This window comes from Bombus flavifrons, chromosome 11 (assembly GCF_040668555.2).
Source record: "Bombus flavifrons isolate JBK064 chromosome 11, iyBomFlav1_principal, whole genome shotgun sequence".
Lineage (NCBI taxonomy): Eukaryota > Metazoa > Arthropoda > Insecta > Hymenoptera > Apidae > Bombus > Bombus flavifrons.
In genome coordinates this window covers 12,964,176-12,980,445 of record NC_138452.1, presented here as the reverse complement: position 1 = coordinate 12,980,445, position 16,270 = coordinate 12,964,176, and the positions used below count along the sequence as shown (strand labels likewise).

The 16,270-nt window shown below is 32.5% G+C and overlaps 3 non-coding genes across 3 annotated transcripts; all 3 read right to left on the bottom strand.

Moving 5' to 3' along the window:
* Positions 1-2,037: 2,037 nt before the first annotated feature.
* Positions 2,038-2,199, bottom strand: LOC138185336 (U1 spliceosomal RNA). Its single transcript, XR_011174586.1, has one exon. It is a non-coding gene; the product is annotated as a U1 spliceosomal RNA (small nuclear RNA).
* Positions 2,200-4,567: 2,368 nt separating this feature from the next.
* On the bottom strand, positions 4,568-4,729 carry LOC138185337 (U1 spliceosomal RNA). The gene has a single exon (XR_011174588.1). It is a non-coding gene; the product is annotated as a U1 spliceosomal RNA (small nuclear RNA).
* An 878-nt stretch (positions 4,730-5,607) lies between these two features.
* LOC138185338 (U1 spliceosomal RNA) lies at positions 5,608-5,770 on the bottom strand. The gene has a single exon (XR_011174589.1). It is a non-coding gene; the product is annotated as a U1 spliceosomal RNA (small nuclear RNA).
* Positions 5,771-16,270: the final 10,500 nt, after the last annotated feature.

Genomic DNA, 16,270 nt, shown 5'->3' with positions numbered 1-16,270 from the left:
AAAGTTTAATAGCCTTGCATTTTGCCACGCGTTATCAAGCCGCGGTCTCCTCGGCGCAATTTTATTTGTCATCTTGGAGATTAATTGACTAATAACCCTCCAGCTCGAAATCAGGAGAAGAAAGGCGTAAAAAAGTACCCATTTAATTGGAACAATTATTTACGTATGCATAAAACAACGTACAATTATACAAATAACATAACTGAATTGTGCTATTTAAAAATTAATTTTATATCTTTATATCATTCCGTGCGATCGCAAGCAAAATAACAAAATGATAAATACGACACGTGTCGATGAGCAAACCTGCCATATAAACGGAAATATTTAGTTCGTAGGGAAGAATATAGCATAAACTCAACTATAATTACTCGTATTAATTATTCGTAATCATAAAACAGATAATACAGGACGATATTTCGTTTTTTTAAATAAATACAAAAGCTCAAACGGAGTTGATCAAAATTTGAATATCGCTGATTACCAACAACCGGGTTTAATAAAGTTTTCGTTTCGCCGTCTATTCGCGAGAGCTATATTTGAAAAATTAAGCAAATACAATTTTATATCTCTAGCAATAAGTAAAACTGAATGCAAAGGTGATGGTGATAACATTTTTTTAGTGAAAATAATACATAAACGACGAAAACTATAGGTAAAAATAGAGATAAAATCTAAAATAATCCGAAAAATTTCGATCCAAAATTCGATTCAAATACAATTCAAATTTCGATAGAAATTCTAATTCGAACTAAGCGAACATCCGACGTTCGAGAAATCTATTCGGTGAAAACAATATTATATTTATCTTAGTATATGATCCGAAGGGAAACGGATCGCAAACACGAGCGAAACGATAATTCCGCGCCGAAATTACATAGTACGAGGGCAAAAAATAAAAGTGGAAAACGAAGAAAAGATGCAGCAATATCGATCGAATATTAGAATCTGAGAGCATGCAAAATCAACGAGCACGCATTAGCCGCTTTGACTTGCTAAATAGGCTAATTTGAATGTTTAAATTCCGGGCCCGTTCAACTCAATTTGCGAGGACTCCGCGTCTGTTTAATTCCTTTCCTTCGTACTGCTATCCAAACCGTACCTGCATCAACCACCACTAAACCAGACCAGCTGGCCTGTTAACTTCCAACACGTTTCGAGCGGCCGACATACGGAAACGTCCGACAGCCCCTCACACGGATGCTTAAACGGGCCATGTGCTTCCCATATCGTTTAACTAGAGACTGCCACCTGTGCTTTACACTGTGATCTTACATTTCGTACCCCCTTCTAATTATCTTCCTAATGAGAAGTCTAAATACTTGTTACAGGTTACATCGCAGTTTAATCACAAGTGGATGATTAGATAATTGTTATACGACCGATCATATTAATCCAATCCTTCCTTATAAGCAAGTTGGAACTTACGAAATTCTACGTCTATATACATATCCTTAATTCTGTTGATTTATTATTATATCTTTGGGGTTATTCGGATATCACATATAATCACATTGGGATTGAACGATCTTGTTAGAAAAATTGCTATCTTCGAACTTTCAGTGTGCAAAAAAATCTGTAATTAAAAACTTGTGTTCGGAAAGGAATTTCCAAATTTTGGTTCTATGTATATGTCAAAGCTATAATATCTCGTAATTCAGAAATCATAAAAAGTGATTGTCATCTTGTTAATCATAATGTACAAAATGGGACGCGTAACTCAAGTCACTTTTCCATTACTGCGTAAATAATGATTTTAACGAAAGATGTTTCGGGTAAAAGTTGAATGGTTTCGAAGGGCATATAATTTCGCGTGATTGGTTTTTTTACGAGCATGCGTAGTCGACGTAATACGAAGGTGAATTTTCTCAAACTTTAACACCAATTCCTACGATGCGTTATTTCTAAGATTCACGTACACGCCGTAATATATTTTACGAAGACTACTTTGCGGCTCACGAAGAATACTCATATTGCGTGAACAACGAAGTTCAACGAAGCTTGCTAAAATAAAATTTATTTTTAAAAATTAATTGTCCGGGATAGCGCGAACGCAGTCCCGACTATCAAAAATTGTACGTCCGAGATACCCACATTAGGGGTATTCGCAGAGGTCAGCCCAACCGTAGTGCAATGGAAGAGCCTCACCCTGGAGGAACCGCCTTCTTGATCACGGTAACCTCTACGCCAGGTAAGTATGCTTTCTTCCGGCTCTTCCAGTTACTTAAACCCATAGGGTGCAACTACAACTGCGAGAAATTACGTTCATAGCTAGCACTACGTAACGGTGATATTTGGAACTAACGTGTAATTCGACCTTACGACTCCAGCAACTATTTAATGTAATCTTTAACATAATCTGAAGAAACAATTATCGATGACAAGTACCAAGCAAAATTCAACTTTACTTCGAAGATTAGATTTAATTAACTTTCTTTGTATAATATATGTTAATAAATTTGTTATAAATTGTTACAATACTTTTATTATACATATACGGAATTTATTTGAAAATGAAAATATTGGCATTTATTTATAACATTAAATGTTCGAACGAAACATTGTTATATAATTTGTATACTCGTAGAACATTTGACTTTTGCGTGTAATGTAAACGAAAAAATGAATTTCAATCAAATTAACGCAGCTTCGTTAAAAATATACAGCATGCTCGCTTCATAAATAAAATATAATATATTCCCCTTTTTCTAAATCGAACTGAACTTCGTTCAAGCTCTCCAAGTAGCCGAAAACTTTTAAAATTATTTCGACTACTTTCCTTCGACTGCATGTCGCATTACAAACTATGGAGTATGAATTTCTTGGAAGTTGTACTCTACTGTCTATAATTTGGCTCGCTATTATTGTTGGCACAAATACGTGAATTAACATTCGGAATGTTCATTTGAATGTGGAATCGTTATTAGGCATATGCACGTATTCAGATGTTGTGTACGAAAACGAGACACGAAGGTACTATTTAATCACTTTGTATATTGGCATAGTAATTATAGAACATTATTAGACTGATAAGTAGTTTGAATGAGATAATGATTACGAGACACGAAATATAAAAAGCTAAGAACATATAACTGAAACATTCGATTTCAAACATAGATCCTACTATTCATACTTTTTAGAACTACGAACATAGAGTTACGAAGTCATTATTTGTGATATTCACGCGGACTTATGCTTAAAAACTCTTTTAAATTTTTACTTTTAGTTTTAATAAATAACAAACATACGACGTACAATTTTGTGAAATAATAAATAACATTTTTTGCAGGGAGAATCTTCGCTGTTTGAATCGATTGAACGTTCTTAATTATTTCTTCTTTCAATTTCATAGTTTTGTTATTAGACCCTGCTTACAACGGTATACGACATTTAAATATTATACATCGCGCAAGTTACTTACGTATGTAAAGAAAATATCCTAATTCTAACAGAATCGTAAAACAAAGAATACAGTACAAAAAGCAGCTTCTCGGAAACAAAAGGAATTGAATACATGTTCGTAAGAAGGAATGGAAAGCAACTACTTCAATAAGGAAAGGAAAATTAAAACATTCACGTATAAGCTCGTCACAAATTATAGTGGACTTGTAAAATCACACAAGAAAGTACCAAAAACAGTCATAAACAATTGTATAACGAAAAATGCATATAAACAAAAGAGCTACATCCAGTATGATCGTAGATTATTAAGTTCATTACTAACCGATTTTCAGAACAATACTACTTATAATAAATAATAATAAAACTTATAGTAATATGTATATTGTAAGATCTTACGTATCTTATGTATCTAAATTGCTTATTTAAAATGTGACTTTTAATAATAAAATCCAAATATTGTACATTATACGAGATATCCATGTCAGAAATATTCATATAAATCGGCTCAAGTCAAATATGGTAGTGCAACGTAAAAACTTTAATCCTGGAATAACTTCGTTTCTCGCAATAACCATCTTTACAGTCCAAAAAAAATCTTTTTGTTCGTGTCCTTTCAAAGCAACAAGACAAAGGTCACGAGAGCTGTCTCTTCTAAAGCCAGCATTTATAGCTTTCTTTGTATTTGTCTATCGTCTTTCTAATACGTATATACGCATAGTAACTAAGGAAAGTTGAAGCGGATAAAAGTGAAATAAATGTTGTTAAGCACTAAAGAAACGATTACTAACAGAGTAAGTAGTAACAACTAATGAACATTCATGCTACTGTACAAAAAAAAGAATTAAACTTCTTTTGTACAATAAATATGAATGAACGAACAATAAAATTCTACTGCTGAATAATTGCGTAATAAAAATTATACCTATATCATTCGTCACTTCTGTAAATTTGTCATTATTGATAAAGAGGTATAATTGTTCACTGAAGTTGGCTACAAATTTTAATTTCAACTTCTACATTCTAGTAGCGAATTTAGTAGCGCAGTACAAACCCTTAATAAAGAACTCTTTAATAGAAAAGAGCAAATGGAAAATTACCTTGCTCTGCAATGTACGAAACATTCCTACAACTGTAAAAAAAAGAATATTTTTTCCAATAATATTATCCGGGATAGCGCGAACGCAGTCCCGACTACCAAAAATTGTACGTCCGAGATACCCACATTAGGGGTATTCGCAGAGGTCAGCTCAACCGTAGTGCAATGGAAGAGCCTCACCCTGGAGGAACCGCCTTCTTGATCACGGTAACCTCTACGCCAGGTAAGTATGCTTTCGTCCCGTTTTTCGAGTTACTTATGCCCATAGAGTCCGAACGTAACTGCGAGAAACCGTACGCGTAGCTAGCACTGCATAACGGCGATTTTTGGAACTAGGAGGCTGATCCGACTTGGAACCATCTATATGACCGTCTATACATAATAATTCTCAATTTTTACGTACAATCTCAAAATGTGTTTGTAAATTTCGATTTTGTTTTAGATTATATATCTTTAAATTTCTATATTTTATATAAATTACAAATTTCTACATATATATTAACAAATTAGTTCGTAGGCTGTAATTTTAAATTTCATGACATTGTAGGACCTACATATGTGCCAAAAAAAAAAAAATAATGATAATGCTACTTGACTGAAAGAAAACGGTAAATAAATCATGCTGAAGATTCAAAGAAAATATATATTTAATAATTAGAAAGAATTTAATGGCCTGTATGTGTGATATAGCGTGTTTTTATACATTGCTAATATTAGTACTTTTGAGCTTTCTGAACTATATTTTAATTCATTAGTTGTTAACGTATTGTACTTAATTTAATTTTACTATTAAATTAATTTTGTAAATATTTCTCTAAAAGTTATCTACGAATTAACTGCAATTTTAAAGATAAGAGTATATTTTGCGTACACGATAGAAATTCGACTACTGTTTATTACAGTATACAGTAATATTTATATACAGTTAGAACGCACTACTTTCATAGTATTCCGCCTCTCTCTCTTCCGATTCAACTTCCAACTACATACTTACTAAAATTATGCAGCATCAAGAGTGATCCCCCACTTACTTTCCGTAAGTATTACTTGCAATGAATTATTGCGAGGAATTGCAAAAAACCTGCTTTATTAATTTTGAAAATTAATTATTCGGGATAGCGCGAACGCAGTCCCGACTAACAAAAATTGTACGTCCGAGATACCCACATTAGGGGTATTCGCAGAGGTCAGCTCGACCGTAGTGCAATGGAAGAGCCTCACCCTGGAGAAACCACCTTCTTGATCATGGTAATCTCTACGCCAGGTAAGTATGCTTTCTCGCTGCGTTCCATGGTATTTACTATAGCTACAGCTTGTTTTCATAAGCGAGAATAGAGGGTCGTTCAAAACGCACCATAGCGACCGATTCAGGAACTATGTTTTACCCTTTGAGACAAGCTGTGTTTCTTTCTGAGAAATATGTAACATATAACCTATATATTTTAAATAATGTATAATGCATTGAATGTAATAAATATTTTCTGTTAGAGTATATATAAAAATATAATATATAAATATTTCAGAAAATATGTTGAAGAGAAAAAGATGTTTTGCGTTATTATGTGTATAATATATTTTTCGAAATATTTGCAATAATAGATTGAAATGGAACACTCTGTGTATCTACGCATTAATTTTTGTTTCTTTGGAAAAACTACTGCATGTAAATGAGATGAGGCAATATCGTTGAACTGGTAAAACGTGAAAAAACCGTGTACCATTTGTTTATTAACATAGAATAATTTTTAATCTGTATTATACAAAATTAAGCTCACATAGAATGTTTGTCAATACTAATATATATTTATGGGTGTATAATACGAATGTGTTAACACTATCTTGTATAACAGTATACTCATATATTATGGATAAAAATGACAGTGTAACAGGTAACTTCTATATATCAAAATATTTAAAGAAAAGGATAAAATATTTTGGTCATTGCCAGTTAAAAATATCATTTACTCAAAACATATTATTCGCTATAATCTCGTATACGTATAACTTTTTTGTTACTTATTGTACAATAATCAAAGAATATTGCTATTCGAGTTATAATATTACACTCACGGTAATCACTCGTAACATACGCAATACATGTCTCGTCGTTTTACTTTTAATTTATTAAGTATCCACATTCAAATATATCTATTATTATTTGTATAAAGTATACATATGGCAATTTCAAGTATAAAATTGTTTACATATCGATGCTTACTAAATTGCGAAGAATTTACTAACCTCGTGGTACTGCCAATTAACATCATGACGTCACAGCGTAGTTCCATGGAACCCTTCAACATTCACCGTCCCGTAGTTTGTAGTAATCTATGGATCGATAAAACACATTGATCAAATTACGTACTGAGTGATTCATTATTATTACTTACTGTTTCTATATGCGATCACGACATATTTCTTCGTGTCATTTACTGTGACAGTAGAAAGTCGCAATACGAGACATCGATTGTAACATAACATATGACAAACGCTTGGGAAGGTACGGTCATTGAAATCGCGACTTCGAGCGCAAATAGTACGATTGCCATCGCCATCGCTGTCTTCTTTATATAACAATTCCGTCGTCGATAATACATTTTCATTTTCCTCCTTTACATCAGTTTTTACTTCGTTATTGCAATGATCGCAATTACAAGACGGTTGGTTTTCTGGACGTGCATAAGTGTATACCGTGACAACTACAAGTACTAAACATACCACATTTTCATGTAAATTGTATTGCTATATCTCCATTTATCTCTATTGAGAATGAAACTTTGAAGCGAGAGAGTGGTAGCAGTACTGATTGTTAGAATAGAATATTAACAGTGACATATGTTTACTACATTATACTTGTTATACTGACAGTTACGCTTTCTATGTTTCATATTTAAATGGCACTTTAAAGATGAATGACAGTAATGTTGACTGTTAGTTACGATACTTTTAATTATGTTATACCGGTAGTTATGGCTCTTATAGCATGAAAATCATGAAATACGTGTATTTGATACGTAAACCTGCATACATACATATTATAATTGCTCTATACAACGACAGCATGGCACGAGATTGAGCGAAGGAAACTGGGATTACGTATACAAAAACCAAAGTCACCAAAATCGATCAATGAACGAGCTTGCAAACGTTGCCAGTTCAAACTGAAACTATTCGATGATTGTACGATGTTGTATTTAGCGTGCTGCAGTGCCGTGCCAAATTTATTTTTATCATTTTTATTCAAAAATTATTTCACCAACGGCGAACGTTAAAATAATGTTAACTACAAACAAAATCTAATAAATTCAAGAATAAAAATATTAATTTCAGCATTTGTAACGCAGTATATGAATAAGGCGAAATTTATTACAATAGATTCGAGCTGAGATTACAAACGCATGAAATGTTTGCATTAGACGAGGCGATTAAAATATACGAAATTATACGATGTACATATATGTATATTATGTCTAGAATTACGAGCCGAACGTTAAACTTTACACACGTGTAGAAGATGTATGAAAAACATTAAATGCAAGTAAGTACGTTACTGTCTTATTATGTGTCAAAGATATCGACACGTGACCTTTGCTATCAACGCAGCAAAAAATTCAATACGTATCAGTGTTACAGTGACATACATTTAGTCGGCTAACAAAAAAGACTTAATGTTTGATTATCAAGCGTTGACAAAATGGGGCTATATTAATAAACTAAAATCACAAATTGCTTAAACTTTTTATTCTATTGTTATTTTATCGAACCGATGGCAATATTATTTTTCAATAAAATTCTTTGGCGTAACTTCTGCGTATACTTCTTTGTTAAAGTTTGCAACAATCATTGATGCCAATCTCGATGTAAATATTACAAAAAGAATTTTTCGTTACCTCACGAAGAACTAATTTCTCTTCTTCGAGCTGATTTCTTTCGACGCTCGGATCGTGATTTATTTGCAATATTTCTGTCAGTATTATACACTTTTATCATGTAGTGGATCATTCGTTTAATTCTGTATAGAAAATGCTCTATGCAATTTTCCTTCCTTACGTAATTTAATAATAATTTTTCATTCCAGTTTACTTGTTTCCAATTTCTTCCCATTCGGCATTGCCGGTTACAGATGTTAACTTTTCGTTTCCATTTGCTCTCGAGTAGGTATTGTTAGAAGCATTGAGAAAACTATTTGTTCACAGTCAGGCCTTTTTAGGTAAATACATACATGCTTATAAATTACGAACTACTTCGAGCACAGCGCTCGAAAACTTTTGCTACATGTTCTTTCTATTCACAATTAATTGTAGTAAATGTTGTTTACATGTTATAGAATTTTTTTACAAATTTTATGTACATTTGCTGAAGCTACATATGGTAGTATAAATATAAGTTGCTTCGACAAATCGCAATCCATTGTGTAATTTTTACACGATGAATTATTTCCTATCACGCCGTTCAAGTACCTTCGTTGTTCGCTATATGGATTAATATGTTCATTAATTTAAGGTATAATACGGTCCTTTTGAAAACAAGGCCAGATTATTAGAGTCTGATTCGTTATATGCTGTATATACTGTATAGAAGATTAAGAAGTTTTTCAATCATAGGAACGATAAAGATAAATAATATCGTATTTCGGATAATGATAACATTTGCAAAATGATTAAAGAATAAAAATATTTCCTCCGATTATTTTCATCTTTTCGACTTGCATGTTGTAAATTTTCCAAAGCATTCTTAGGAGCATAGATAGAATCGATCGAACGATGCAACTATTTATAGTACATACATATTATTCAATAACATGAATGTGCACCGCCTTTTCGTTCAAATTTTCAAAAGTAGGTACATTTAAGCGTATTTTTATTTAAAACCTTTTGAATTTTTGCTTCTTTCTATAAGGAAATATTTGTCGTTAGCTTTTCCACGGTGTTATTATCTTTATGCTAATTGTTTGCGGATAGCGACGCTCAAGGTGATATAGTTATGGGTCCAGGGACACAGAAGCAATAACACTGAGCTCTGCGCTCGTTTCTACCTTGACCCGAAAGGAAAATAATGAACGCTAAAGTTCCCACTTTATTTCCATGAATTAACTGGTAAATCGCTGGCGTCGCGTATATGCATGTTAAAATAATATCTCCTTAATGAATGCGGAATTATTTGCCGGAAGCTTTCAGCAACAGAATTACAAGAATCAGAAGTTATACGTTATTACGAAACTGAAACGTAAAAGTAACATAATGGAAAGAACTCATTACCGATTCTTTTTCTAACTTATTGGATTTAGTAAATAGGCGAGCAGTGAGCTAATGCAGCAAAAACGTGTCATTTATGGATCCTAATAATAATTCTGTTCTATTATACATAGATATGGCCCTTGAAAAAGGTGTTAGTTATAAAACATAAATACAGATATATTTTAATGTTTACCTACATTTTTCAAACAATCTTTCTGATACATAATCGTATCAGTATCATGGTTAAATAGCAAATTAAAAATAAACGAAACTTTTGGCTGTATAACTAGTCTATGGATACAAATAACTGTTTTCGTTGATATTTTTAGTTTTGTGACAAATTGATAATATAGTTAGAGAAAATATGTTAATAAAAAATGCTTCTCAGTTTCTTCTCGCATAACGAAACAGTTACGAATTATTTAGCAAGACGTTTGGAATATTTCATAACTTTAGAGTATGTCGTGGCGTATAATAAAACGACATTCTTTCATTTAGGCCATTAAGCTTATGAGAGTAATAAGGTTGCTTCATGAAGAAGGTAATTCAATAACAACTTCGCATACACCCATGATTATTGTAGGAAATTAAGCTCGTACCATAACGTCTAGAAATGTCGATAAAAGTGGAAAGCCTTTCCGACTTGTAATTTAATGCTCGAATCTTTGAAGTTTATTGGCATAACAATGGGTATTTCGTGGCGGCTGACAATTGCATAATGTTGTGACTTATGAACTAATTTACATCTTAATCCGAGTGGCCATTGTTTGACGCTATTGTTACTCAAGAGCTCACTTGTGTCTAAGGTGGCAAACTTCGAAGGGCTGTAAAAACACGTCGTATTTACACTCGTCGATTCGCAGTTCTATCAATGGCTCCGAATACGAAATACGCGTATAAAATATTTCTATTATGGTAGGATGAAAAGCGATTAATAAAAAGTAAAATAAATATGCTGTTCTTTCGCAACAATTTATATTGAAAATTTTTGAACGATAAGGAATTAAGATACTTGTAAGGATTTGTAGAAAAACAAATTCCAACTTCTGTCCCTTTCTCTCCCGCTAGTAATTTTTTTTTTATTTAATTTAGTTTCGTATCGAATCAAGAGACTACCTGTTTTCGATATGTCGTATAAAAATGGACGCCACCGTTAATTAATTTCCTCATATTTAATCTTCTCTTCAGAACATGAAACGTCCGATTGTACACCAATCTCTAAACGAATATAAACGAACGTAGTAAGCGGGGTTGCCATCGAGCAAACGAATATTCCAATTTTCAGATGACATAGCGCGTCTTTTTCTTTTTTATTCGTTCTTTCTCGTCCAGCACTTGACTCCATTAAGCCGCTTCCAGACCCTATCGTTCTGCCTTTACATTTTCATTTTCGATAAATTCATTATAAAGGAAGTCAAGTGCAATCAATATTAGGTATCTCGTAGATATTCTTCTAATTACAAAATTTTGCATCGATCCTTCCTGACTGATGCTTGCTATGTTGAAACTAACTTTTGTTCTACTTTAAATAGGACCACCATATTTTTAAACGTGTGAACATTTTTATGACATCGAGCAGACGATATATAACGCAACAATGGTATTCTAGAAAATTATCGAAGTAAATATTATGTACGTAATTTTTAAAAGTGAAATATATTAAAAAATAAATACATTTTGGCCTATAAATTGAACTCTATTAACTTTGTTTATTTTCAATTACTTTCGATATTTATTTCAAGGGCTTGCAGAACCTGTTTCTGATCAATTTGTTTATTGCCTTTCGTTTACCGAACGGGCTTTTAAAATATTCCATCGTTTTCAGCGTAAGTAATTCCCTTAACTGCTGTATGGGCTTCGTTTATTCGATTAACATCGATTCGAACGAAGCTGTACAATTCTGGTTAATCCGAATAACAATTTTCGCATATCCGTAATAATCAGTACGAACGCGGCTTTATATGCAACAGAAACGAAACGCGATTTCAAAAGAGGGGTATTGAAGTGATGGATAGTGTGAGGAGTGGTGATGGTAGAAAAGGGTATTGGAGGGTGAAGAGGTCATGGAAAATTGTCAATCAGTACGAACCATCTAGACTTGATTACAACTCCAGCATTGGACTTGCAGTTTGTTTCGATGTTTCAGAGGTGGATGAATTTTTATGCTGAGATAGCGAGGTTCAGTTACCCTTATATCAGTAATAAATATTTGCGGTTTTATCGTTTACCCTCTCTAGAGATTTCCTTTGTCATTTTAGCCTACTTTATGTTAGGTGATATAGTTCGTAACATTTCTTTCATATATCTAGAATATTGTTTCTCGTATCTCACATATTTTTTTTTTTTTTTTTTTTATACAATTCATTTTCTAATAATTCACGAGCTATAGTCATTCGTGAATATTGGTTATTTTATTTGTTTGTTTTGATAATCATTTTCTTTTTTCGGGACAATTAACTTTCTAACACTACGCTGTATAACTTTCGCGCGAATGTTGTTGCATAAAATAATAAAATGTTAAATACCTATTTCCTATAACCTAGGACAAGTATAGGTATTTCCCTTTTTACATTATATCGTCTTAATAAACGAAGGAATAGAATCGTATTAATAAACGTTATTAAAGCGAACGTGTTAATTAGATTATCGTATTAATAAACGAGAGAATGTTACTTTATAAAAATAACATATATATATATGTTTCTCAATGTTTATTAGAAATAGGATATAAGTATAAGGGATAATAACAGGATAATAATAGTCGAGTGTTTTAATACAGTCAAGGATATTACAGATTATCGTACATTTTATCTATTTCTTTACGAGATTTGGTATTATAGATAAAAAGGACAACTTTCAAGGTTAATGTGGGGCATTATTTATATTCTTACAACGTAAACAAATTAAGTCCGAGAACTAACCTCTGTGCTACGTTACGATATCGAAAAGATGTAGGCCAAAGGAAAAATACTGTATCGAATAAATAGCCCTTTGTAAGTAGATCATGAAGAAAATTGAAGAAAAGTTCTTTGGCAGGTCGTAGGAACGTTACTACACGGATGTAAGAGTATCAGAAATTTACATTTAACGTTGTTCCATTTAATTTTCGTTTCTTATTAAATTTAATTATCAGGAATAAATTTTACGTAATCGACTGTTTTCATAGGATAAACCGATATTCTGCTGCGATATCGAGAAATGTAAAATTATAGAATAAATATATCTTAAAAGTAAAAAGCTTGTTTTACATATGTATACGTACAAATATTTGTAACGTTATACTCTCACTTAAGAATTTTCAATATTTTACAAACAAGTATGTACATAGTTGTTTCCGATGAAATGGAATTTAGTCGTAGTCCGTATGTGAATATGCATACTCGTACATCCATACATATACACGTTTCTAGACAATTCTAACTCTTGATTTCACATTCAATCGGCTCTCTGACTTTCAATCCCCTTTTGGTTTATTTTGCTATCTGCATTGATATGCGATCAAAACAATTCCGATCAATGCACTCCATGTAATAGTTCGAAAGCAGTTAAATATATTTAATAATTGTAAATTCAAATCAAGCATTCTAAATGATATGTAGAGTTAATTATAATTATAATCATACTTGCGAAGAAAAAATCTAACGTTTTTGTAATTTATAAAATCAATATGTATCCAACCTTAAGATTGACGAGTAATTCTATTAAAAATTATTACAGACTTTACGATATTTTGGAATCTTCGTGTTATTTTAATACTAATGTACGGTGGATATTGCAAAATCAAATTTGCTATAAAACCATAGTATAAGAATGAATTTTATGTAGAAACATACACTGAAATAAATATCCAAGGCCTTCAAGGCGTATCCTAAAGTCAATGTTTAACGTGGAAAATGTTGCCTTAAATATCTATTTAAACGTGTTTTATACATTACATTGTACATTGTACATTCTGTAGCTATTACGCGAAGATATTATACTCCTAATATAAAATATTATCTCTGCGAATATTTATACTTTTATTGGAAATTTAAATATGCAAAAATACGTAATGCGCATGATATGTGCAAGGATATGCAAGCTATCCAAAGTGAAGCGTCTGCTTTAACGTCGAAGAGGTGAAAGAAAGCTTCATTTAGGTATCGTCTCTAATTGTATTCACGCATTTTACAGATTTCAATATGAAATTCAAAACTCAACTAACAATAATCGAAACGTAATATCTATCTATCCAAAGACGGTTCTATCACGCTATTAGCTATCTTTGTCGTTCGTTGTTGAAATTAGGAAAACCATTGTGAAAATCAAACGTAATATAAAGAATAGAGTGCAATCAAGGGAATCGATTGATAAGAGCATACGCGTCACTTGCAGACACGTGACTACCAACGTTCATCCCCGTTTGTCAACCTATTCACCCCTGATCTATTCTCGTGTCAATAATAACAGTTAGTCGATGCAAGCGTGTCCCATGTACCATGGAACAGTCGCTGTACGTGTGTCTCACCATCCATGTCGCACGTGCTTATATGATTACAGAGGAGTAGGAGTTCACACGGGAGAAGATACATGAATGAACCAACGTACACACGTATATGTATGTATGTACATACGTAGGCGTCAACCACCCTTCATTCACCCCTAAGTGACTCGTAGTTTCGATTGAAGAGAGTGAAAGTAAGATTGTTCCTCAGTGTGTACAGAAGCTTAGAAGGGAGTTAAGAAAATCTCTTTAAGAGAAGATCAGATAAAAGAGCGATGTCTGCCTATCCTGTCGAGGAAAGTTTGTAATTCATACAGTTCATCCGGAAATTCATTATATGCAATTAATCCAATTTCTCGTCGTTATTTCCGATCGAGTTATCTTTGAATTTTTGTTACAAGATAATTTATTTCAAGCACTTCGTTCGTAGAATTATTCTCAAACATAATTATATTCTATTTTAAATATACTGACTACTCGTCAAAGTTTAATTTTACTGTTAAAAAGCTGTTTAACGCGAACCATTCTTTGGGATTAAGTTTTTAATAAATTTATTAATTTAAGTACATCGATATAGATTTTATCGAATAAAGAATAAATTGCTTTCTTTATAGGAAATGACTAACAAGATTATAGAAAATGATAGATTTTAATATTAAAAGATGAGATTACAACGCGAATGTTTAAAATTCGTAGAAAAATAAATCTCTTATTGTTAAGGAAATCAGAGGATTTGGAAATACAAATAACTGACTTTATTTCACACACAACAGCTATACATCTATATTACACTCTGAAGAACGTCTTGCACGCACGCTTGTCGCCAACCGACTCTCCAGAATCTTCTAACGGCAGTGTTTTGTCTCAACTAAGACCTGGACGCCCTCTGACCCTTACACACACACTCTCATGTACAGTGTAAATGTATCACTTCCCTAATACTTATTATTATCGAAGGCTAAAAGGAACGCATAGCAAGGGAACAATAAAGAAAATGCACGCACTTTGACGAGGCTTACTTTTCACACGTATAACAGTTCTTGTGAGTTTATTTCCTTCAACCAATGAATTTGTTCTGATTTGCGAGCATTTTGAAAGCACGTGCTCAAGATCAACGGAAGCAATTTCTGAAAGAATTTTCAGATAATACAATTTATCCAGCAACGGTTGCGCACGTGCAATGTGTCAAATAAAAGATTACGACACGTGTTGGACATTATATGGCATAAAAGATTACATGAACTTGGAAACGATTTCATTCGCACAACGAACCTATACATATACAAATACGTATAGGAATATGTAGACAAAATATAGAATGCATAAGGAATAAATCGAGCAATTAATAATCATACTCTTTTCGTTAGAATTCAAATTAATATAATATATGTACTTACATGGAAATTAATATCTAAAGGATATATCTAAAAATATAATTTATAAATAACGCAATTAAATCAATATAACTATATAATCTGTGTAATGTCTGTATAATATATATAATTTGAAACAATATTTATAACTTGTAACTATTAAGAGTTATCATTTATTCGAAGCTTCGTCTGTCTTCGTCTATAAAATGTATAAAAGGCAAAGTGGCATTCATCAACGCTCGAACCAAACTAAAAACGTCAACGGTTCGAACGGTATGCTTCTTTTATGACATAGGCATCGGATAAGAAAAGGGGCCCTAAGAAAAGAGAAATATGGGCCCCTCGTTAAACAATAAATAAATACGCGTTTCAGCGTTTCTCGGAAGTCAATCCTTGCACGAATGAAAAAGGGATAAGCTGTTCTAAACCAAACTCGAGTCCAAACGAATCGACAATATTCGTCAATCGATCGAATACAAGTCAGATAAATAATTATTCGCAACTATAACAGTGTAACGCGACAAATTCGGAAACGAAAACAATACGAAGAACATCTATATCTAATAAAGCTGAAAAGAATAGTTTATCGCAACAGACTTAGACTATACACATTCTGAGAATCCTACCAAACCAGTGGTATCTGTTGTCATCGGAAGCTAACGCGGGCACAGCCGCGGGA